Source organism: Engystomops pustulosus, chromosome 5 (genome assembly GCF_040894005.1).
Source record: "Engystomops pustulosus chromosome 5, aEngPut4.maternal, whole genome shotgun sequence".
Lineage (NCBI taxonomy): Eukaryota > Metazoa > Chordata > Amphibia > Anura > Leptodactylidae > Engystomops > Engystomops pustulosus.
In genome coordinates this window covers 111,110,567-111,137,250 of record NC_092415.1, presented here as the reverse complement: position 1 = coordinate 111,137,250, position 26,684 = coordinate 111,110,567, and the positions used below count along the sequence as shown (strand labels likewise).

General features: G+C 39.3%; 2 long non-coding RNA genes across 3 annotated transcripts in view; one reads left to right on the top strand and one right to left on the bottom strand.

Moving 5' to 3' along the window:
* The window catches only part of LOC140133156 (uncharacterized), a 120,652-nt gene extending 110,545 nt beyond the window's left edge, over positions 1-10,107 (bottom strand). The window contains exon 1 of one of the 2 annotated variants that reach the window (XR_011855814.1): positions 9,902-10,107. This is a non-coding gene — a long non-coding RNA (uncharacterized lncRNA). The remainder of the gene's footprint in view (positions 1-9,901) is intronic. The other variant, XR_011855815.1, reaches the window with a different exon arrangement.
* On the top strand, positions 10,072-19,253 carry LOC140133155 (uncharacterized). The gene is made up of 2 exons (XR_011855813.1): positions 10,072-10,268; positions 18,395-19,253. It is a non-coding gene; the product is annotated as an uncharacterized lncRNA (long non-coding RNA).
* Positions 19,254-26,684: the final 7,431 nt, after the last annotated feature.

Below are 26,684 nucleotides of genomic sequence, written 5' to 3'. Positions count from 1 at the left end.
CTTTCCCTAGAACTGATATAAAACATAATAAACAGTAAAAATCACAAACATATTAGGTATCGCCGCGTCCCACAATGCCCAATCTATCAAAATATTTTCTCTTTTTTGTACACATTCGTTTAATTTTTGAAAATGTATTAAAACACAATAAAACCTATATAAATTTGGTATCACCGCGATCGCACCGAACCAAAGAATAAAGCTGAGGTATTATTTTGAGTGCACAGTGCGTTTTTTTTTCAATTTTTCCACATTTGGAATTTTTTTTCAGCTTCGCAGTACACGGCATGTTAAAATAAATAACATTACGGGAAAGTAGAATTTGTTACGCACAAAATAAGCCCTCACACCGGTCTGTACACGTAAAAATGAAAAAGTTATGGATTTTTGAAGTTGGAGAGCGAGAAATGAGCGGAAAAACCCTGCGTCCTTAAGGGGTTAAAAAAGCCCTGTCACCTCGGGTGAGTAAATCTTGTTTTCTCCAGATGCAGACAGTGCCTCCTCGTCTATTGATTTGATTTAATCTGGTACAGCTTTCCACCATACTTTTTGTATGGACCATTCATATATTTATATAAATTAATCATGTGCCCTCTTAGTCATTTCTTTTCCAGACTAAATAAATCTAGTTGTTTTAATCTTTACTCATAACTGAGACCCTCGATACCCCTTATCATTTTATAATTTTTGTGGCTCTTCGTTGTACCCTATTCAGCTCCAGTGCCCAGAATTGGACGCCATATTCCAGATAAGGACAAACCAGTTTCTTGCACAGTGGTAATATTACATCTCTATCCCGAGAGTCCATACCACTTTTGATACATGACATCAGCTGGCTTTAGAGGCAGCTGATGAGCTATGATCTACTAGTACCCACAGGTCCTTCTCAACAAGAGACTCTCCTAGATTTACTCCCCCCAAGGAAATATGTTGCCTGTGGATTATTAGCCCCCAGGTGCATAACCTTACATTTATCCACATTGAACCTCATTTGCCAAGTGGATGACCAAACATTCAGTTTGTCCAAGTCACCCTGAAGCCTATGAACATCCTCCATAGACTGTATTACACTACACAGCTTGGTGTAATCTGCAAAAATAGGCACGGTGCTATTAATGCCTACCTCTATATCATTAATAAATATATTAAATAATAATGGGAACCCTAATGTACACCAATTATAACTGGTGACCATTCTGAGTAGGAATCATTGACTCTCTGGATACGATCCTTCAGCGAGTTTTTAATCCAATTGCAAATGATTCCTTCCGAACCAATAGACTTTATTTTACCCATCAGCCGTCTATGAGGGACAGTGTCAAATGCCTTTGTAATGTCCAATAACACAATATCCACAAAAGCTTCTCCATCCAGGCATCTGCTCATCTCTTCATAGAACCAGATCAGGTTAGTTTGACAACTTCTATTCTTAGTAAACCCATGCTGGCTGTCACTTTTTACACTATTTGATGTCACATACTCCTGTTTGTACAGTAGTCTTTTAGCAACCCTTCCAATATTGTTCCCACAACTGCAGTTAAGCTTACAGACCTGTAATTGCCTTTTGAAGTTCCAGAGCCCTTTTTAAATATTGGCACCACATTTGTCTTGCGCCAGACACTTGGCATTGTATTAGTCATTAGGGAATCTCTGAAGATTTTATACAGCGGCACAGCAATAACAGAACTGAGTTCTTTCATTCAGCCAGTCTAGTATATTATGTCATATCTTCTCCCAGAGGTCTCCTCAGGAGATGATATGCTCAGCACATTCCCATCATGAATTTACAACTGAGCAATATCAAGCATCACTATGAAATCTTGAGCCAATTATATAATACCTATTTTTTTGGCTTACTGACTCCGAAATTTGTTTTGCTTGACACACTAGGAATATCAGTGAATGCTGATCATAGATGTATTGACAAGAAATATAATGAAATATATGAATTATGACAACGCTGGATTTGAAATATAATTTGGTATAATCTAAGATGCCATTTTACAGACATGAAAGACAGACATGAGAAGGGGCCACAAAGTCTACATTACTTAACATGTTCTATTCATGGAAAAGAGGAAACACATATTGGGGTACAGGAAACATGCAGCCTATTGACAATTGAAGTGTTAATTATGTTATCTAAAATGGCAAAGGTGATTTCTTATCTATATTAAACTGGAGGGGAGGGTGCAACATAACTCATAACATGTTGCTGGATGTGTGACCCTGACTCATATACAGCAGGGTCACATCTCCCACCTAGCCAATTACATCCATGCTAAATATGGGTATGGCTGTTGTTGAAAGGGGGCTCGAAGCTGGTTAACTGTCTGCTCAGTTTTACCAAACATGAACTCAACGCCTGAATAAAAGCCAACGGACCCGCCATGTTTGATATAGACCTGAATTTCGGTCTGCTCATCAAAAGACAATATTGGCGGTGCATAGGTAGATCCTCTTGTCAGGGATGACAACGCCGACAGTGCTGGACACACGCTTGCCACAGGGCAGCCCAGCACCAAGCCTTGGCCATCTGTTCAATTTACAGACCCAGAAACTGTACAGGAAGAATCGATCAGTACCAGAAGACGTGTTAACAGATAATCCTCCACAATTTGAGTCCGCCTGCCTCCTGGTATTATGTGCTTAATACAATTGTGGTGCAAAATGAAGAGATTCATATATGGCATTCTACATCATGGCCATGCTAACTCACCCTCCCGAGGGATTGCTGGTGCCCCTACTGGCACTTACTTCTGCCTCTGCTTTGACATCTTACTCCTCGGCCTCCTGCTGCCACTGTGCCCTCAATGTCAAAACTTCGCAAGCAGTTAATCCACCAGAGTACACTTGTACCCTGTAGATACTCTGTAATCAGTACTGGTGAATAGAGAATTTCAAGCTAGTTGAAATTAGGGTTCAACAAGTTTGTCTTCATTTCTCGAAAAAATTCAATTTGGTACCCAGACTTTGGCACACACCCCATTTAAGTCGATGGTTGTAAAATGAAGCTAGTGAGGGCTAGAGACCTGAAAAATTGTGGAAATAACAGGTGAAATGGGCTAAGCAAAGATATAATAAAATAACAAAAAAATAAACCAAATAAATAAACAAAGAAATATAAAAAAAATAATAAAAAAATGTTCCACTGGTTAAAGGCCCTTTGGTTGTTCAGACCCATTCTTAAAGCTGTAAAAGAAGCAATGGGAAAACTACAAACCCTTCCTCTCACTTTGGTTAAGGGGCTTCAGACCCACTTATTCTCCCTGTGTTAAAAGAAGTAATGGGAAAACCACAAATTTTTCCTCACACTGTGGTTAAACGTGCACTCAGTGTTCAGACACACTTATTGAAAACCACAAACCTTTCCTGTCACTGCAGTTAAAGGTGCTCTGGGTGTTCAGACCCAATACAAAAGCGAAATCTTAGTGAATTGCAGCACAGTGCATTATCGTTGGACAATGCACTTTCTATGAACTCCTCGGACCGGTTAAGTAAATGTGCCCCCCTATGTCAAAATGAATGTGACTTCTATTGAGTATACATCAGTTGGCCTATTCCTTCTGAATTCTTTCATTATTTCCTTCTTACTACTAATTCTCTTCTACAACTGCCACTTGGGAAAAAAAACTTTTATATGTCTGCTATTTCCTTCTTACTACTAATTCTGTTCTACAACTGCCACTTGGGAAAAAATAACTTTTATATGTCCACTGTACTTTTATTATCCCTAAAGTAGCTTTAGGTAACAATGTTTAGAAGGGACCTAATATTAAAAACAACACAGTTGGTTTTTTTGCCTCACTGTTCCCAAAAACTGGGAATTGGCTGTCACTTGTTGATTTTCCCACCAAACCAGTTAAGCCCTATCCTTGTTCTCGTGATCTGTGGGGTTCTCATCACTGAGACTCCAACGCATGAGGTTAGACCCTATCTTGTGGACTTGTTTGGTGGAAAAACCACTTTAACCCCTTACTGGCATTGGACATAGTGCTACGTCATGGGCAGCAGGGACTTGACGCATCGTGACATACTGTAGTACTTTGCCATGCTTCTTGCTTAAAAACTATATAAATGAGGTATCAGCATAATTGTAGTGATTTATATGGTGTATGGCCCCACAACAATACAAAAAGAAAGGAAACCAAAATTGATGAATTTCTTTTCCTTCATACATTCAAGAGTTAATAAAATTCTAATAATCCACTAAAATGGAGTATTTTTATTTGCATCTCATGTCCCACACAGAAAATAAGCCCTTATTTGTACAAATTGCAAAAAAAGAAAATAAAGATTGTATAGCCATTAAAAAGGGACAATGCATAATCTGCTCTGAATGGCGCAGCTTCCCTTCGATGCCCTGGCGTGTGCACATACAGTAGGTTACCACCACTTATGGGGTATTGTTATACTCTGGAGAGATTGGGTATCAAACTTTGTGGAGTGTTTTGGTATTTTATCCACTGAGAATGTGTACATATTTCGAAAAATACATCAATTTAGCCCAAAAATAGAAATTTCTTAATTGCACACAATTTTGTTTTAATCCCTGTAAAACAATTAAAGGGTTAACAAACTTCATAAAAGTTGTTTTACATACGTTGATTGGGGTAATTTACGCCTGAGCATTTTTAATGAAAATTTTTAACTAACATGCAGCACACAATGTCCCAAGGAAACAATTATAACCACTTTTAGTGACAAAGGGCAGATTTGAAAAAATGGGCCGTGTCAGGAAGGTGAAAAGTGGCGTCAGCGGTAAGGGGTTAAATGTTTCAATCACAATATTGTTTTGTTCTTCAAAATTGCTCCGTTTGTTTCAATAACTCTGATTCCTTTTGATTTGTCTTTACGGAATATTATCTATCCATGGATGATAATGACAGATTATAATCAATTGAGCTATTTATGTCTGTATTTTAAAATAGTTTCTAGTAATGTGTATTACTAAATCTAGAATTTTTTTTGTAGTCCATCCTTTGTAAAATACAGATTGAAAGAATTTATGTTCAAGTACTCCATAAATAATTTGAATTTGTCATTTGTATTTTAATAAGTGAAGTTTATATGGATTGCGTTGCTATCTGAATATATGTTGGTCTCTTCAAATACTTGCATATACATGTTTGCAAAACTGAGGGTGAATTTCCCCCACATCATGGTACCAGTCATTTGGTTGTAAAAAAAATATCACTATACCAGAAATAGTTTTTGCCCCAACAGAAGTGTAATACTTCTAATAAAAGTGTACATGTTGTGTGAATATTTCTTGATGTACTTCTAAGCATTTTTCAATTATGTTTACCCCCTGTCCTGTGGAATATAGGTATATACAACTACATAATAATGCGCATACTACCTGTACTGTTATGTTTCAATCACCAGCTGATAATCTTTGAGGTATGATTTCATTTTGATAACATGTCTATGTATTCTGATAATAAAGAAATTAGTTAAGGAATTAATACCCTAAACTATAGGGAGTTCTAGGAGTTTTTCCAAACATTTTTGATTTGTTGGCAGATAGTATATGATATATATATATAGCTCATATGTGCTGATGTAATGTGCAGGGATGCCAGTTACACATCATTACTATGGTAACAGAGCAGGAAAGTCTGTTATATCATCACTGACAGCAGAGCATAATAAGGAGGAGGAGTTACTGAGAACTAAAGGATCATGGGACTTGTAGTCTCCAGTGGCAGCCACCTTGGTGATAACTCTGCACACTTTTGCACACTTTGCACAATTATTTATAGCATTATGGGTTTTTGTATCAGATGTTCATTTTCCCAAAATACCCCTTTACCCGCTTGATGACTCGCACCATGTGCGGGTCCATATTACAGCAAAGACTTACTGGCAACACTTTTTGAAGCTGCCGGAGGCTTTAAAATGATTGATGAAGATCGTTGCTCCGCGTGACATCATTGGGGTGTGGCGATCGGTCTCGTTTTAACCATTTCATTACAATGTGCAATTTGTAAAAAAAAAACTTTTCCTAGAACTGATATAAATAAACAGTAAAAATCATAAACACATTAGGTATTGCCGCATCCGAAAATGCCCAATATATCAAAATATAATAACCTTTTTTTACTACCTTTAACCCCGCATCTGAAAATAGCGCCTGAAGTTGAAAATGGCACTTTTTTACCATTTTGAAAAATACAAAAATTCAATAAAGAATTATCAAAAGGTCATACAGTCCGAAAAATTGTAGCATTGAAAACATCATCAAAATTTGCAAAAAATGACACTGCCCACAGCTCCGTATACCAAAGTACAAAACGTTATTAGCGCCAGAATATAGCAAAATCCAACCCTTTTTTTTTTGTACAGGAGGTTTTAATTTTTGGAAATGTATGAAAACACTATAAAACCTATACAAATTTGGTATCCCCGTGATAGTACCCACCCAAAGAATAAAGTAGACATGTCATTTGGTGCGTACAGTGAAAGCCGTAAAATCCAAGCCCAAAAGAAAATGGCACAAATGCGTTTTTCCAATATTTTTACTGCATTTGGAATATTTTCCTGCTTCCCAGTGCATGGAATCATAAATACCGTCACTATGAAGTGCAATTTGTTACACAGAAAACAAGCCATTACAGAGCTCTTTACGTGTAAAAATAAAAAAAAGTTATAGATTTTTGATGGCGGGGAGTGAAAAATGGAAGTGAAAAAAACAAAAAAGGGCCAGGTCGTTAAGGGGTTTAGTTCCTTGACAGCCCTTTTTCCTCCTTAGTTCAATTATTAGGTTTATATTTTGACATGGCTTCCAGCTCATGTAACACTTTCCTCTTAAAAGTATCAATCAATGTTGAGGTGTTCCTGCTTTTCCTGGAGACAGCCTTGTATTTTAAGTACATCCACTAGATGTCAGTATAACATTGGCTTTTGTATCCCTTTAAAAACAGTTTTTTAATGTGTATATTAAATGTTCTCAATACCTAATCAGAACTTGAAATTGGTAAAAAGGTACATCCATTTGTAAACCCTATAAATAGCTAGTGTACAGTTTACTAAACTTACCCCTTAAGGACGCCGCCATTTTACAGCTTAAGGCTCAGTCCCATTTTTTGGATTCTGACCTGCGTCTTGTTATATGGTTATAACTTTTGAACACTTTTACTTGTCAAAGCGATTCTGAGATTGTTTTTTCCCCACATGTTGTACTTCTTTTTAGTGGTAAATTTTGGCTGATAACTTTTGTGTTTATTTACAAAAAAAGGAAAAAAATAATGAATTTTTTAGAAAAATTTGCCATTTTCGAAATTCAAAATCACCGCGTTTTCAGGCAGATCGATTTACCAACTAAATAACTTTCCGAATAACATTTCCCATTTGTCTACTTTACATTTTTATAATTTTCGAAATGTCTGGATAATTTATTTTGACGTCACGCGGCCTACAAATCGAATATCGATTTTCCGTATTTTCAGAATTGACTATTTTGGGGATAAATACTGTTTGAAATTAAATTTTACATATTTATCATCAAAAACCACCTATATAACCAACCCATTTTCAAATCTGCACCCCACAAACTATCAGAAACAGCATTTACAAAGATTGTTAACTCCTTGAGATCTTCATAGTAATTGAATTAAAATGGCGGTGAAATTTAGAATGGTCAAATTTTGTCGGTTATACGTTCATTTAGCCCTAAAATTTACACATTTCCAAAAGATAAAAAGAGAAAACCCACCATAAAATTTGTTCTACAATTTCTCCTGAGTGCAGCGACCCCCCACATGTGGACATTACTTGTGTTATGGGTGCACAGCGAGGCGCAGAAGGGAAGGAGCACCCTGCAGCTGCCAGGATTTTAGTTTTCTCGTTGCCCCCTTTTGAAGGCTATAAAATTTTTGCTTTTCCGTTATTTGGGCCATGTGACGGCATTTTTTTTGCGCGATGAGATGCTTTTTCCAGTGTTACCATTTTGGGGTTGGTATCACCTATTGTTGAAAATTTAGGAACTTTTTTTGAGGTCATGAGTAGAAAAGCATCAATTCTGTACTGCATTTTTTACTTTTTTTTTTTCGTGTTCACCGTATATCCTAATAATCATGTTATCTTTATTCTATGGGTCGATACGATTCCGGAGATACCAGACATGAATATTTTTTCTTATGTTTTACTAAATTTGCCAAATAAAACCCTAATGTGGGGAAAAATCTATAATTTTTGCATTGCCGTCTTCCAAGTGGCATAACATTGTTACGTTTCTGGCTACAGAGCTGGTTGATAGCTTGTTTTTTGCGAGACATGTTGTTCTTTGCAACAGTATCATTCTGGAGTACACTCTGATTTTGTTGATCACTTTTTATTGCATTTTTAGTGGGATATAATAGGTAAAAATCATAATTTTTGGCGGGTTTTTAACGTTTTTTTAACGTTTCATCATATGGGTTCAATAGTTATTTAGTTTTATTCTATGGATTGTTACGGACGCAGTGATACTATATATGTGGGGTTTGTGTTATGATTTAGACTTTTTTGAGCATTATATGTCTCTTTATATGTTTTGGGGTTTATGGGCATTTTTAGTAATTTATAAAGTTATTTTTTATTGAAAAACATTTTTTTTACATTTTTTACTTGATCCACCATGGGATATGAACAAGCAATCATCTGATTGCTTGTTCATGATAATACTCTGCAATACTCATGTATTGCAGGATATTAGCAGTGCCAGCCTATGCAGATGCATAGGCTGACACTTTGCCTTTAAGATGACGTCACAGACGCCATCTTAAAGGCACTGCCTTCAGGCTTCTCTGGGGTCCCGATCGGACCCCAGAGGTGCCATAGCAGCGACCAACACCCCCAAAACGGCGCGGGGGGGGGGGGGGCGATCGTGGAGTAAAGACCCCCGGAAGGCATGTTAACGGGATTTAACGGGTTAAACGCCCGCGATCGGAGCCCACTCCGACCGCGGGTGTTAGCTGGGGATGTCAGCGGTAGATTACCATTGAAATCCCGCGGCTAACGATGCCGGTTCGGCTGCTATGCAGCACTGAACCGGCATTGTCTCTCGCAGTAGCTGTACTGCGCTGAGCGCTATTCGCGGGACTCAGCGCAGTACAGCTACGATGCCGAGCGCTAAGGGGTTAATAGAACCCTATGTATATTACATTATATTATTTTACACCACATGAATGCACAGTGTTTAGTTCCAAAAATAATGAGACCGTACTGATTCAGCCAAACAAAAATCTTATTTCTACAATCCCTTTTAAGGTGATCACATGTACTCTATTATCAAAATTGATTAATACTTTTAGTTCAAGTCAAGGTTGGTGCAAATCTTTGTGTATCTAAAAATTCACAGCTGATTTGCTGTCACATCATTCACTATAACTATGACCAAGTCATTATTTCCAATTCTTTAGCATACAGTGGTGGTCCACTGCAGTGATCAATTCTCATAATAATAGCTCTATAAAATAAATGGAAGTTGCAATGTAAAATTGCTAATGTTAAATAACCCCGATAACTATTTTCTCTATCCACAAACTTACATGTATTTTATTGATATTTTACATTATACAGCAACACAAATTTAGTTGGAACTAGGAAATCCCATTCACCACCAAATAAGGAGATTTCAACCTATTTCCAGTCTTCATCATAGATATCATCCTTCCAACCTAGGAGAGCCTTATGAAAGGGTCTGATTTTATGTGATTGTAGGAAAGCCTAGGACTAAGTTAGAGGCTTATGGGGATCAAGACTTCCATAAGCATTCAACTGTCAGACTTAAAGGGGTTGTATGGTCCCTGAACCTCCAAAACAAACTCCTGGGTGTGATAAATACACCCACTACACCATCTATTACAACAACTTCCACTTAAATTTTGTGTTTTTAGCTATTTTTGCAAAGAATTACCTCTTTATTCCTGCAGTCAGGAACCGAGGAAACAAGATGGCCGCCGCACTCTGCATTGAGACTACAAGTCCCACGATGCTTCGCTCCCACCAAGCAGAGTGTGCTCGTGCACAGAATACAGAGCTCAGCAGCGATTGGCTTGTGCTTGTAGAGGAGGCGGGGGCGGGACTGCTGTACTGCTGCACTGACTGAAGGCACGTGCACTGTATACTAAGTCGTCTGCTACAAACAAGCTTTACCTCCTGTGGTGCACAGATGCGCGCACACAGGAGCAGGGAGTGTGGAACTGGCTGCAGATCACAGGCAGCTGAACATGCATGCGCGGCCAGGGAGGGTACAGTCTACATGTCGTTTCCCAGGAGATCAGGTAGTATAAACAAAAGCTAACCTTATAAGTTCAGATTCCATTATGTCTAAAAGTACCTAAAATCGCTGATAACATTGTATTTATGTATTGAGCTACTTTTGTTTGTCTGCAACCTACAGGGCAATGTCTGCCACCTTACAACCCCTTTCAGCAAATAATTGATATGGTTTGTGTAAGAAAGGGTTATACAATTTTCCAATATACTTTCTGTATCAATTCCTCATGCACGGCACCTGTTTAAACCATTCTATCAACTGGAAGTAAACATAAAAGTTTCTATAGCAGGAAAGCAAGCAGAGATCTAGAAAACAGTGTGGAATTGATACAGAAAGTGTATTGGAAAATTGTATAATTTCACTTATATAATATCACTTATTTGCCAAATAAGGGTAAATTTCACCTTCAATTCTTCGAAGAGGAGTAGTATAGAGTTCGGAGATAGGAGTTGGCCAAGAAACTTTACCCAGGCCCCATTACACACAGTCCATCCATGGAGTTAGAGAAGGTGAAAGAACAAATGATTCAGAGGGGGGTGCAGACACCTGGACCAAGAGGAACAGACAGAAAAGTGGTGAGTGAATACAAAAGAACATACAAACTTCACAGAATCTTTCACCACAGTCAAAGAATCAAACTAACAGAAAATATAGATGTTCCTACAGAACAGTGGCAGGGATAAGCTGCAGATACTGAATGCTTATTTGCATTCTTTCTAAAGCCTTTTTTTCCTTAAAAACAAGGGTACAAGAAGCAAAAAGAAGAGTGGATCCTGCCAGAGGGAGCACATACCAGTATATCAGTGAGCTTGGTTTACAATCCTTGATTGTGGGGAAACAGGAATGATTTATTAATATTTGCCCTGAGGCCAGAGAAAGATCCAAAATCATCAATCAAGTAAAAAGGGACAATAGTGAGGGACCAACATGATGGGGCTACAAGTAATGCCATGTAAATTGTCTGCTTGGCGAATAGCCGCAACAAAAGATTCTATTGGAAGAGCAAATAGGAGGGGAGATAATGGGAATCCCTGCTGCATACCATGTTCCAAGCTGAAGAACTCAGAGATTTATATGTTAGTCCTAACCCTGGCCTTAGGATCTTGATGCAGAAGTTTATTTAACGCTATAAATCAAGGACCAGAACCCGACTTTGACAAAAGCATCCACAGGTAAGGTGATTCAACAGTGTCAAATGCCTTTTACGTGGAGAGAATAAAGCCAGGGTGAGGGCTATAGATGAGGTATATAAATGAAAAACCTCTATGGGGATATGAGAATCCGGATGTAAGTGCCCTTTACAGGCTTAAGTGAGACAACATTTAATAGAGTCAGCAAGGGAACCCCTATTTGTAGCTGCAGAAAAGAGGTTGAGCAAGTGGGGAATCAGGTAGTCATCTAATGGCCCATCGGATGCGTCCCTTACAAACCCAGGTTTTGCCTTATGATGTATTAATTCCTCTTTAATGGTATATTTATTCATTGGCATTGATGCTATCTAATGAACATAACTGGTAATGCAGCTATATACCATTTACTTGGGAAGGGAGGGTTTGATTTTAAACCAATCAGAACTGCTGTGTGTTTAATGTCAACCCTGCTCTGCCTCGAGGTTTGTTATTGGTGGATGCTAAACTCCTCCCAAGGGTAAGTTTAACATATAGTTCTCTCTGGCTGAAAGTTTCCAGTTTGTTCATAGATCTTTCTGAGACCTGTATGTAAGAGGCCACCTTCTACCTGAGGGTATTCAAAACCCATTAGACCTGTTGCAGCCCTACATCTATATATGGTCTGCTCCAACCTTGCTGCCAAAGCAAGTGATTTTTGAAAGCACATAAAAAATGTACCATTTGAAGAAAGTGTACTGGTCAAATGAGGCCAAAAAAATTACTTTTTGGCCTAAATGCTTTGCATTAGTAGGGACTTGTAAACTCATCAAACTTAATGAAAAGATGTATGAAGCTAAATATATACACTCACCGGCCACTTTATTAGGTACACCATGCTAGTAACGGGTTGGACCCCCTTTTGCCTTCAGAACTGCCTCAATTCTTTGTGGCATAGATTCAACAAGGTGCTGGAAGCATTCCTCAGAGATTTTGGTCCATATTGACATGATGGCATCACACAGTTGCCGCAGATTTGTCGGCTGCACATCCATGATGCGAATCTCCCGTTCCACCACATTCCAAAGATGCTCTATTGGATTGAGATCTGGTAACTGTGGAGGCCATTTGAGTACAGTGAACTCATTGTCATGTTCAAGAAACCAGTCTGAGATGATTCCAGCTTTATGACGTGGCGCATTATCCTGCTGAAAGTAGCCATCAGATGTTGGGTACATTGTGGTCATAAAGGGATGGACATGGTCAGCAACAATACTCAGGTAGGCTGTGGCATTGCAATGATGCTCAATTGGTACCAAGGGGCCCAAAGAGTGCCAAGAAAATATTCCCCACACCATGACACCACCACCACCAGCCTGAACCGTTGATACAAGGCAGGATGGATCCATGCTTTCATGTTGTTGACGCCAAATTCCGACCCTACCATCCGAATGTCGCAGCAGAAATCGAGACTCATCAGACCAGGCAACGTTTTTCCAATCTTCTACTGTCCAATTTCGATGAGCTTGTGCAAATTGTAGCCTCAGTTTCCTGTTCTCAGCTGAAAGGAGTGGCACCCGGTGTGGTCTTCTGCTGCTGTAGCCCATCTGCCTCAAAGTTCGACGTACTGTGCATTCAGAGATGCTCTTCTGCCTACCTTGGTTGCAACGGGTGGCGATTTGAGTCACTGTTGCCTTTCTATCAGCTCGAACCAGTCTGCCCATTCTCCTCTGACCTCTGGCATCAACAAGGCATTTCCGCCCACAGAACTGCCTCACTGGATGTTTTTTTCTTTTTCGGACCATTCTCTGTAAACCCTAGAGATGGTTGTGCGTGAAAATCCCAGTAGATCAGCAGTTTCTGAAATACTCAGACCAGCCCTTCTGGCACCAACAACCATGCCACGTTCAAAGGCACTCAAATCACCTTTCTTCCCCATACTGATGCTCGGTTTGAACTGCAGGAGATTGTCTTGACCATGTCTACATGCCTAAATGCACTGAGTTGCTGCCATTTGATTGGCTGATTAGAAATTAAGTGTTAACGAGCAGTTGGACAGGTGTACCTAATAAAGTGGCCAGTGAGTGTATATCCTGGAAAACTTATTAGAGGCTGCAAAAAGGTATAAATAGATGGTGCAGCCATGACGCATCATTTTGCTATGAATCATCGTCACAACTCCTTAATTCATGCAGCTGTCTGCAATATCTTTTTGTACCTAGGCTTTAGACTGGGGCATAGATCTAAAGACCTTTAGTTCTTTGCAGCAGAAAAACAATCTTACAAGTTGGGAAAAAAAGGAGTTTAGCCAAGCTTGTGCAAGAATTTATTTGCAAATTATGTTGAAAAATAAGTATTTTGTTGCCTACAAACAAGCAAGACATCTTCTTTAACCCCTACGCGCATCTGGACGTTACAGTACGTCCCTGAGAGAAGATACTTCCTGCACGTGGACGTTCTATAATGTGTTCTGCTTCTGGCACTGGCTCACGAACCCAAAATTCATTTTTAATTAATACCTTTTAAAAAATGTTACACACTCTAAAATAAGACCATTAAAAAGAACAACTCTTCTTGTATAAAATAAGCCCCTAACTGGATTTGTCAGCCGAAAAAAAAAAGCTATGCATATGAAAAGATGGTGATGAATAAGATTTTCTCCAAATTACTTTTTATTCAGTAAAATTGAATAAAATACACAAAACCCCCACATATTTGGTATCTCTGCGTCCATGACAATCTGCATAATAAAATAGAATTGTTATTGGACCCCCACAGTGGACCCCGTAAGAAACAACCCCAAAAGAGCTCTGAAAAAAAGATAATTTTTAATTTATATATTGATAATGTTCTAAAAAGTGATAAAAAAAAGTTATGCACTCTAAAAAAGACCAATAAAAAGAACAATGCTTCTCACAAAAAATAGATGGCGCCTCCTTCCATTCTATGCCCGTCCGTGTGCCCATTTTAGCAGTTACCATCACATATCAGTGTGCTCCAGAGAAATTCGGTATCAAACTTTGGGGAGCCTTTTTTTCATTTAATCCATTGCAAATGTTTAATTTTCCACCCAAAATGAGTGTATTGTCAAAAAATATTATTTGTAGACCGCCCCTCCATTTTTATTTAACCCCTATAAACCACCTAAAGGGTTAACAAACTTCTTAAAACTGCTTTTTCATATGTTAAGGGGTGTAATTTCCACAATGGGGTAATTTACAAGTCTAGCTATTATTTAGGCCTCTCACAGTCGATTAAAATTTGAGCACGTCCATCTAAATACGGGTTTTTGTGATTTTCCCAAAAAAATTAAAATGGCACCCAAGTTCTGATCCTCATAACATTCTAGTAAAATATGTGGAATCTTAAAAAAAAAAAAAGGCCAACATAAAGCAGACATTTAGGAAATGTAAGTTATGAATTTGAGTGCTATGACTGCATCAAAAATTTAGAATTTAGAAATTTAGAATTTAGAACTTTGAAAATAAAGAATTTTTCAAAACACTATAATCCAAATTTTTAAACTAATTTGAAGTACAATGTGTCACAAAAAGACAATCTCAAAATCCCCTGGATATCTTATACCGTTCCAAAGCTATAACCACTTATAGTGACACAGGGCAGATTTGAAAAATGGGGCAGCGTCCTAGAGGCCAAAATAGGTCCCAAAGGGGTTAAGATGCTCCTCTATCCTCCACTCTGGTCACTTCACTATGGTAAGGACCAAGTTGCTGTCAAAGGACACCAGACACAAAATTGTAGACCTGCACCAGACTGGGAAGACTGAATCTGCAATAGGCAAGCAGCTTGGTGTGAAGAAATCAACTACGGGAGCAATAATTAGAAAATACAAGACCACTGGTAATCTCCCTCGATCAGGGGTTCCACGCAAGATCTCACCCATGTGGTCAAAATGATCACAAGAACGGTTAGCAAAAATCACAGAACTACGTGGACCTGGCTACTGACCTGCAGAAAGCTGGGACCAAAAAAAAAGCTACCATCAGTAACATACTACGTGGCGTAGTATGTTACTGATGGTAGCTTTTTTTTTGGTCCCAGCTTTCTGCAGGTCAGTATCTGGATCTGGACTCAGATCCTGCAGTGGCAGACTTGTCCCCCTGCTTAAGTCAGTACGTATCCTGACCCATGTAAAGTTTGCTAGAGAGCATTTGAATGTTCCTGAAGAGTATTGGGAGAATATTATATGGTCAGATGAAACCAAAGTAGAACTGTTTGGTAGAAACACAACTCATTGGGCACATTTACTAAACTTTGTGCGCCAGTTTTTTGTCAGACTTTGCAAGTTCTTTCTAGTGCTAACAGCTTTCGCAGGTATTTAAGAAGGGTCATCGCCACATTTATGTCTCATACGACCCTTTTGTGTTGTGGCTGCACTATTCTCCATGAGACACAAATTTCTGCACTGAAGGGGGTGTTTCGTTGCTCAGTCGGACCGTGTCCCATATTTAACATGCAAAGCCTGACAGAACTGTGTTGCACGCCCCGTATTAAATGTGCACCAAAAAAAAGTGACAATGACAGAATGACAACAATTCCAAGCACACCACCAGGGCAACAAAGACACCACCAGGGCAACAAAGGAGTGGCTTCGTAGGCCTAGACAGCCTCCTTTAGAAAGAACATTTAACTCTGCATTTTGGAGTCATGTAGAGGTGTTTCATTTTCATGCATATTTTTGTACTTGTATTTTTGGTAGGATTTACTTACCTGATGTGTGCTGTATCATCATGGCGTGTGTGCGTATTATTAAAATGTTTTATTATTATGGATTATTGAATTAATTAAAATTTATATGGTTTATCATAATAATATTTGTATGTGGCTTTCTTCTTTTATTCGGGTCATAAGTAGTGATTAGCAATTAAGTTTTGGTTCAGCTGAGTTTGGCCGAATCCCAACTGGAGAAATCTGTTCAGGTCCCAAACCCGGATCCGAAGGCTCCAGTGACACCCGAGATTGGTTTAAATATCACTGCTGCAATTGGTGCCAGAATTGTTTGTGGGAGGGGGTGAGCGGAGGTAGGGGCACCCGAACCCGTCATGTCCGATATGGAAAATACTAGTTATAAGTTACATAAACCAGCAATTTCAAAATTTTACTGAAAAGTGGATTCCTTTAATAAATAAATATTTAACATTATCATGTTCCAGGAAAGTACATTTTTCAAGTTTCAAAATTATAAAAGTATCTAAAACTGGAACCCTGCAAATCCTGTCAATAGGAATAAAACTAATTTCCCCTAGTTACAACTCTGAGAAAAGGAGATGTGCTCTAGAAGCCAAAATGTTTTCACACTTCACACTACCAGATGGCTGAGATGCTTGGAAACATTTCTAATTATGTATGTAAGAGCAATGCTTATTCATTGTTTCATTTGCTAAATGTTTTTTTTTGCAAACCTTTGAATGATTTCTGGGTGGTGTATTGAACATCTGGCAATTTAAATTTTTTTATGTAAAATATTTTTAAATGAAATTCATAAAATTACTACATAAGAATTAAATGTTGCCTTTAATTTTAAGTTTGTGCAAGAGCCAACTCTTTTTATAGAGCACTAAAGGTAGGTTGGAAACTACTTCATTACCAGAGTATTTACACTATTCTTACCAGATCTTCTTTTCCAGACACAATAGACTATATTTTTATTCTATTAGATGCTACATACCATATGTCAGTACCTGTCCAGCAACTGCGCAACCATAACCAGGCTTGGCGCTAGCTGTCAGACTAGGTAGGTGGTGGCGAACTCACCGAGATGTCCCTGTGGCCAGGGCCGGTTCTAGACAAAGTGGGGCCATGGGCAAAACTAAAAGTGGGGCCCCAAAATAAAACAAATTTATAGCAAGTCACAGTCAGTAAGAGGCTCCCTTTAGTATGGTAAAACAAACTGTAATATGGGAGAATTTTATAGGCAATAAGCAGATGATAGGCAGCACGGTGGCTCAGTGATTAGCACTACAGCCTTGCAGCGCTGGCAACATCTGCAAAGAGTTTGTATGTTCTTTCTGTGTTTGTGTGGGTTTGCTCCGGGTCCTCTAGTTTCCTATCACACTCCAAAAAATTACTCGTAGGTTGAATAGATTGTGAGCCCCATGGGGACAGGGACTGATTTGGCAAGCGCTGTACAGTGCAGTGTCTTCTGTGTGCGCTATATAAATAAAGAATTATTAATTATAATTATTATGATAGAAGATAAATATGAAAGATGATAGAGATTTCTAGATGCAGAACTATAATAGATAATATATACAGTAGATGATATATATAGTAGATGGATATGAGAGAGAAATACAGTAGAAGAGAAAGAGAAGATCGATTGATAAATAAATAAAAAGTGAGATATATAAATGGTCAGATTATATGAGATCGATAATTAGACAGATAGATGATAGATATATAGACAGGAGAGAGATGATAAGCATCTTCACCCGGCAATTCAACCAATGGGTAATGGGTATTAACCCTTCCACGTCCAGGTATTTCTGGATATTTTGACGCATTATTGACTAGAGCAATTTTTACAATTTTGCCATTTAAAAATAAAATAAAAGTAAACGCAACAAACCACATATTTTCTGAAACCAGACACTTGCCCCATTTTCAAAATTGCATTAAAGAGTTTATAGACATATAATATACATGCAATTTTGATTCAAACTGAAACATTTTACATTGGTAGATCATGTACCAGTTCCACGTAGAGGAGGAGATCGGCAGAAAGCCCTTTTGATAAAAGAACTACAATGGATTAGGAAACTGAATTCTATGAAGCCATATGGGTTGAATGTTGAATATGCGCTTAACTCCGTTATCTGACACTATAAACTCTGTTACCAATGCCATGTCATATACAGAATGGTTTGTAGAATCAGTGTAGCCGATGGATATGCAACTGAAATTTACTTGATTATAATTTCTATTTTATTTTTTTGTCTTTTTAAAAAATACCCCATATGTGGGGATGCACAATGTGGTAAACTTTGTTTATTATTTATTCCAGACACAATATTGAAGATGTTTTTGTACACAAATGAAATTCACTTAGAGTACCGGCACAACGGCAACAAGATAGCGTCTCCCGTAACGGTGTCCTCCCATGAAGAATATGAAAACCTGTGTAACCAGTCTAATCGGAAATATCTAAAATGTCTCCTGATGTGAACTTTTGTAGTTTAGAAATCCCCCCTATGGAGATTGCCCCCAAAGAATACCCAAAAGAGGAACAGAACAGTGTCCGTGTAATGAGTGTAAGGAAAGTTGGCGTAGCACGTTTTACTGTTTTATACAGCTAAGCGGTGCTTGGAACAATCCTGAACATAAGGCTTAGGAGTTAGGCATTATTGCCCACAAGCAACATGGCGGAATCTGTGGTTAGTTCTCATGATAGAAGGTGTCTACACACGCGCCAGATTGTGTCGCAGCTGCGCCAAACTCGGCACGGCAGGCATAGTAGGGGTGTGATGGGAATAGGGAGATTTGATTGGCTGGTTCTATGAGGAAGTGTTTCTACATTAGCAGACATGCGTAGTGGGATTATTAGAACGCCGGGGAGCAGGATCTAAGAGCCGTGTAGTGTGTCAGATACAATCCTTCACTTGCACTATATAAATGATGTTTTATGAATTTGATAAATGTCACTGCTGGAAAGTAAAACTGGATCTTTGAATGTACACATTATGATCACATGGAATTTGTATTGCTGTGTTGATATATGCATTTGATCACATGATAATGTTACATGATTGTAAGAAACTTGTATATAGGAATGAACTTGTGTCCTTGGCACTTGGCTTGAGAAAGGATTCTGAAGAGGATCCGAAACGTAGCACTTGGATGAATAAAGTACCCATTCGTTTTTACATTGTGGTGTGCAGCCTATTTTTTACTTTTATGTATGAAGAGGTGGAGAGTCAAACCACTGAGAAGGGCGAGCACCCAAACTAAACTTCTTAAAGTGGTGCAGCTGTGAACTTGATTAATGTATAACTATAATATAGATAATATATACAGTAGATGATATATATAGTAGATGGATATGAGAGATAAATACAGTAGAAGAGAACGAGAAGATAGATTGATAAATAAAGAAAAAGTGAGATATATAAATGGTCAGATTATATGAGATCGATAATTAGACAGATAGATGATAGATAGATATATAGACAGGAGGGAGATGATAAGCATCTTCACCCGGCAATTCAACCAATGGGTATTAACCCTTCCACGTCCAGGTATTTCTGGATATTTTGATTCAAACTGAAACATTTTATAAAAAATACTTAAAATTTGACTTTGATGGCAAACAGAAAATATTTACCTTCACATCTCCTAAATGTAATAGATGGACATTTGTAGAGTTCACAAATGTCCTATATTGATATGTTCACATAAATAAATCCACATAATATCACTAAAACTGTAATAACTAAATAACTGCTTTTCAACTAGAAATTTTAAGACAATCACAACCTGCCAAATATATCAATAAAACAGAATAAAAAGTAAAGGCGCCATAAAACCTATATATGCGCTTCATAAGAATTTGCATGAGAACGTCCTAACATAGGTGGAAATAATGGAGGATGGTGTGAAATAAAAACTTTATTCCAGAACATGTGTGTGTTTTTGGTGTTACATATAGCTTTATGGACATGTTCTGTGTTGCGGTGTTAATATATCATAGGGACATTAGGCGAAGAGGATCGAATGTTCACCGCAATAAGAGAGAGAGTGTGTTCTTAGAAAGTTCTGGATAGGGGGGGGGGGGTTTAAAAACATGAACATTAGTTGATATTATCCCTTCTCAAAAGGCAGTAACATATAGGGGGTCATTTACTAAGGGCCCGATTTGCGTTTTCCCAACGTGTTAACCGAATATTTCCGATTTGTGCCGATTTTTCCTGTATTGCCCTGGGATTTTGGCGCACGCGGCGGATTCGGAAAAACCGTAGCATTTTTTTTAAAAAAGTGTTGCGGAACTTGCACTTACCTTCACCAGGAATAGGCTGATGTACTTCGGGGCATTCCAGCGGGCCTCAGGGAACTTCAGCGCAGCAGCGCCACCTGCTGGACATCGGAGGAACTACCTTAGAGAATCCCGTCCGGACCCGAATCCACCGCAGAGAACGCGCCGCTGGATCACTAATGGACCGGGTAAGTAAATCTGCCCCATAAAGTGAATTTTTCCATTATTTGTGAGGTGCAGAAGCTCCTGTGTGCAGCAAATTCTCCCTGTAGACTGATGGCTAAGAATCTGGAGTGGGCTACATTTCAGAGGGCTGTATCTCTGGTTTTGTGACACATAGAACCTCACTTCTTTTTTTCTATGAAAGAGGAGAGTCTCCTTTTTATATGAATCCAAATTTGTATTTCTAAGTGTTAGGAAAACAGAGATATTAACTGTTTAACTGCCATCAAGAGTGATTTTTATATATAAAAATGTCACCTGATATTCTCAATTTAAACCTCAATATCTCTGGATCCATAGCACCTAGAAACCAAATTCAAGATTCATTTGAAAGAAGAGATTCTCCACTTTTCCACTTCAATTGCCCACTTTGCCTACCCATAGCGCCGGCCCTGTCTGCGGCTAAGACCCTGCCTGCAGCAGATAAACCGCCCTGACAAGGGCGAACCCGCTATCTGGAACCTAACTAAGGGTTCTTGAGTTACCCTACAAGATGACAGAAAAACTCACTTTGTCTGACAGCTGCTGGATGGTGGAGCAGACAGGTAACCGGAATACAGGTATAGACCAGTGTTCACACTGGCGCACAGAAAACAACACAAGACTGAGACAGGAAAGTGGGGTCACACTAGGAGATAAACAATAATGAGGGACAAACAACAGATACAGACAGACAAGCGGAGTCAAACAAACCGGGTCAAAACCAAGATGGCGGCAAAGGTACAGAATCGGAAAGCAAGAACTGCAATAGCACAAGACAGCAATGGAGCTATCAATCACAGGCAACTCTGGGTGTGGTTTTCCGGCAAGAAGCATGAAACCTAATCCCATTAGAACAATTTGTGAGTTCTGACACCATAACTTTTTTATTTTATACTGAAGGAAAAAAGATCCAAATTATGAAAAAAAACATTTAAATAAGGTTTTACTTGATCATAGACCGGTAGAACTTGGAGTCTGATCCTTTTGGAATAGATATACCAGTTATGCTATTATGCCACATCTTGTTATGCTTGATGTAAAGGAGGCTACCTCACAAGGTTTCTTGAATGTTAAGTTTTCTTTATCTCACCCTAGAAAACATATTTGAATATTTCCTTTCCAGTATTTCTAGTGAAGAATGAATGGCTTCCATAAGAAGTTTAGTTTCTTTCCTGACTTTGTCTATAGCCTCTTATATAGCCAAACCCGTTCCCTACACTGTGCTGAAGAAAATGCAAAAACATTCAAACAGTTCTGTCCATAGTTTGGAGTCCGTTCCTTATGGCTTGGCTATTATCACACATCATGTTAACAAGCATTCTGCAGGCAGACCGGCTACCTTACAAGGTAGCTATGAGGACACGTTTTCTCATTTCTTCATTTTCCAGCAAAGTGGCAGGGTCTGTTTTTGATTATTTAAATAATAAATGGAAGGATATGAATTATTTGTAGAAGGGATTTTTCAGTACTCTAAAGGTTCATCAATGGAATGTTTTTTCAAATCATACAGTATCCGAAGAAGAATGTGTAGTCTCTTTTGCATAACAGTCGTCCTTTTCCCTCTATAGCCATCACTAAGGGGACAATGGAGGTTTGTTTCAGTTTTCAGTTCAGGGTCTCAATTAATTTGCCATTTGCTGACTTGACATGTCTACTGTCAAATGTCTTCACCTTTCCATAATGTCAATTAGATAATAGGCAGAATAGTTCTTTTCACTCTAAAATGTTATAGCTGCTTCTTTGTAACAGCCCACACAAATATTTCAGACTTTCTGTCTTGCATACTGAGGTCGTTTCAATTCTTTACACTTTTCATTCAGAAAAGGAAATGTTCATCAAGCCTCTCATGTATGAATTAGTAAAAAAGGAGCCTATGGGGCACCGTTCTGGTCATTTGGTCAAGTAAAGTCCCATCTTGTCTAAGGTTGTGCTATTGTATTAGATTAAATTAATTAATTAAGAGAAAAGAGGGAGTATTTGAGTTTAGTATGACACATGGGACAAACTAGGAAAAACAGGGCTTTATAGCATATTTTATAGCACATATTTGTATCCTCTAGGCTCTTACCAATGGCGGTAAGGGAGATGACGGAGTCGTGGGGCTGGGGAGAAGAAGCCGGAGGTGAGTATAGAGTTTTTTTTCCAAGAGGGCCCTGCTGTGGACATTTCATTAATAGGGTGGGATCTCTGCTGTGGACATTTATGTAAAGGGACATCTGCTGTGGACATTTTATTAAAGGGGTCATCAGCCATGGACATTTAGGTAAAGGGGACATCTGCTGTTGACATTTATGTAAAGGGGAGTGTCTGCTGTGGACATTTTATTAAAGTGGGACTCTGCTGTGGACATTTCAGTAAAGGGAGACTCTGCTGTGGACATTTTATTGAAGAGAGCACTTCTGTGAACATCTATGTAAAGCTGACATCCACTGTGGACATTTCTGTAATTGGAGGCTCTTCTGTGGTCATTTCATTAAACGAGGAACTGTGCTGTGGACATTTCTTTAAAGGGGAACTTTGCTGCTGACATTTTATTAAATGGGGACTCTTCTGTGGACATTCATTGAACGGGGGCATCAGCGGTGGACATTTCATTAAAGGGAACCTACCACTTTAAAATTGTGCTTATAAACATCAAATACCATGCACCAGCTCAGAGCTGGTACCGGAGCATATCTTCATTATTTCCATAAAGCGCTGTAATGCTTTTTAACACTTTTTTAATCTTTATATTCTAAGCAGCTTTGGTGCATGGTGATACACCCTCGGCGCACCATGCGCGCGACCGTGCGAGCGTGACGTCACCGCCTCTCCAGCACTTCCTATTCAGATATACACGGTATTTGATGCTTATAAGTACAATTTTAAAGTGGTAGGTTTCCTTTAAAAGGCGGCATTTGGTATGGACATTTCATTTAAGAGAGCATCTGCGGTTGACATTTCTTTAAAGGAGGGCTCTGCTGTGGACGTAAGGAAAAGATAAATGACCCCCCACCAATGTGTATTCCTATACCTTCTTGTAGAGCAGTAGCTGTGGATGTACCCTGAAACCATTTTATAGTTCAAGGAATAGAAGCATTTTAAAATGAAGGAATCTGGAAATAAGGACAAGTATATGGCCGGGCTGCTGGAGCTGGTATTTCAAGGAGAGGTAGTGTTAAATCTGTGCCTGCTACAATTTCCTCTGGTGCTGGTTTACAGCATATTCTTGTAGGCCACAATAGCCGTTCAGAATGGAGAGGTCAGAGAAAGTTGAGGAAACTGTAAATTACGTGGCATCCCAATTTTCATTGGATTGTCTTCAACCCCCTCCATCTCTTTTGATGCACATCCCTCCAGCTTACCCCTATTCAAAACAGTAAGGACGTCTTAGCCACAGGTCATGAATCAGCCACCAATGCTATATGATAACTTTCCTAGATAGGTATCTGTTGGCCAGCCACCTGCCCCTGTTACAGACACATAGTTCCCAGATACCCAAGTACTTGTGCTGGAGGAGAAGGATGTAGACAGCAGACCACTGCAGATCATCTACCATAATGAGGATGAAACTCAATTGCCAACTGCTGCAGCTTTATGTAATGTGGAGACTAACAAAGAGGGCAGCAGGGGTGATGATGATATCCTAGGGGTCTGAGGGGTGATGATGATATCCTAGAGCAAAAATGCATCAAATGCAATGATAGTTTGGAAGAAGAGATGGCGGTCACAAAGCAGAAGATGCAGAAGTTTGAAAAGGTGCATCAGGCAGCCCATGGCCACAATGTCGCCTGCTACCATCCACTGCAGTGGCCTCCTTTCACTAAAGCATGTCCAGCACTAATAATATGTCCCAGCAGTGGCCTCCCCTCATTAATAACATGTCCAGCAGGTGCCTCCCTTCACTAATAAAATGTCCAGTAGCAGCCTGGCCTCACTAATAACATGTCCAGCAGTGGCCTTCCCTCACTAATAACATGTCCAGCAGCGGCCTCCCCTCACTTATAACATGTGCAGCAGTAGCCTCCCTTCCCTAATTCTCAAAAGCCTGGTGGGCAGTCGGGATATGCACTGCAGGGGCGTCGTTAGGTCAAAAGATCCGGGGCCTGTGCCCCGGATCTTTTGGTCTGTGCCCCGGATGTCTCTGGAGCGTCAGGACTCTTGTCCTACTGTCCAGCAGCTTCCACATTCTCCTCTCTGTCTGTGTTCTCTGGAGGCAGACAGAGGTGAGCAGTCCGGGTCTGCATTAGGCTGATAACGGGCAGGGAGTGAAGCTGTCATTTCATGAGCAAGTGAAAGCCGTATGCAGCTAACTGCCTTCCAGGAGAAGATGCCATCACTTAGAAGCTCTGTGTCTGTGCTGCTATCAGCTCCAGCTCCCTCTCCCTGTAGAGCTGTATGTTCCCAACCCTCTGCACAGCTCCCTCTCCTATCCAGCCCCTTCTATCACTTCTCACTAATCTTCACCTGCTGTGATACCTTATCAGATCGTCTGGTCAGCATGGCCGGGAAGGATGCATGCAGCCTTGCCCTGTTTACCCACAGTATAAACCTGCTGATTCCTCTGAAGTTACAGGCACTGGTCCTTCTTCCAAGTAAATGTATTGTTTGAAGTTTGATTGTTAATGCATAAAATGTATTGTACTGCATATGGCTGTAGAAATGCTACAGAAATGTGTGTGCTTATATGTATATTTGTGCTGCTATGGATATGTGTAACACTGACCAGTGTCATGATCCTCCCATTCATATTCATCTCACATTGTTGTTCATCTCACAATCAGCAAAAAATAAAAAAAAACAATGGTTTATTGTTGATATAAAATGATGCTGTGCTCACACTGTCATTGAGGGAGATTTATACTCTGACACTCCTGCACCAGAGTATGATAGCAGCCATGTCTCCCCCCCCCCCACACACACACACTTCTTAAATACCTGTGCAAGTCATTTTAGCCATGAAGAACGTGCACAGTCCAACAGAAGTGCACACCGTGACCCTTAGTAAATGTACCATGTCCTAGGGAACTGGAAAAAATTCCAGAAAGGGGGTTACTTTTTTGTCCAGATATACTACATTTATGTAGTTTTGTCTTACCACCTTTGACATTTACAGTTTTATGGGTGGTAAAATGGTGAAAAAGAGCAAACCTGGAAATGTATACTTTATTTTTGTTACAGCATTCATATCGCAGGATAATTTATTTTATATTTTGATAGATCAGGTTTTTAGAAACACAGCGATACCTGTCATGTTCATGATTTTAAACTTATTTTTTCTTTTATTTTACACCACCTAGGGTGCTTGAATTTATTTTACCTTGGATAGTCAGTTCTTAGTTACTTTAGTGTTAAAATAACGAAATCCTCTCTCTGCTGTCAGGTCCGTGCACCACTAGAGAGAACAGGAAACACGGAGACGTCACTGCATCACGTCTCCTGCTTATAGCAGCTCAGTATAGTGGCCAAGAGCAGGAGACGTGGTATAATGATGCCACCATGCTTCCTCCTTTAGTGAAGAGAGGTATGTTCTTGATACAATTACACAATAAGTGTGAGGGAATTGCTGGCATGGGGTCATAATTTGTGTAGGGTTGTTACTTGCTTGGGGTCATGACTAGTGTGGGGCAATACTGGCAGGGGGCATATTATTATGAGGGTATTACTAGGGTGTGGCATAATTAGTGTGGATCTGGTGTGAAGGATTATTAGGTGTGAGTCATAGTGTGGGGGGATAAGTTAGGGCCAAATTGAAGGGTTATTAAAGAGGAACTGTCGTGTATAGTATTTATGTCAGGCTTTATTGAGGGGTTATTATTAGGTGGCTGGCACATTGATGGGTCGGAGGTAATAGGTAGCTATATATTTTGTGTTTTCTGAAGCAGTATATGATCAGTGCTGTTGTTATTAGTGCAAGCATATGTGGGGGGGGTATGTAGAGGAATTGACATATGCATTGGGGCCCGTGCCCCGGATCTTTTATGACCCTAGCAACGCCCCTGATGCACTGAATGTGTAGACTCCCAGCGTGACAGAAGGAAAGACAAAAAGACAAAAAAGAGCACTCTCCTTGTGCATTAAATGATAAAATTGTGTGAATAATTTCTTTTTCATATGTGCAGACTCTCACCTGATTTAGTAT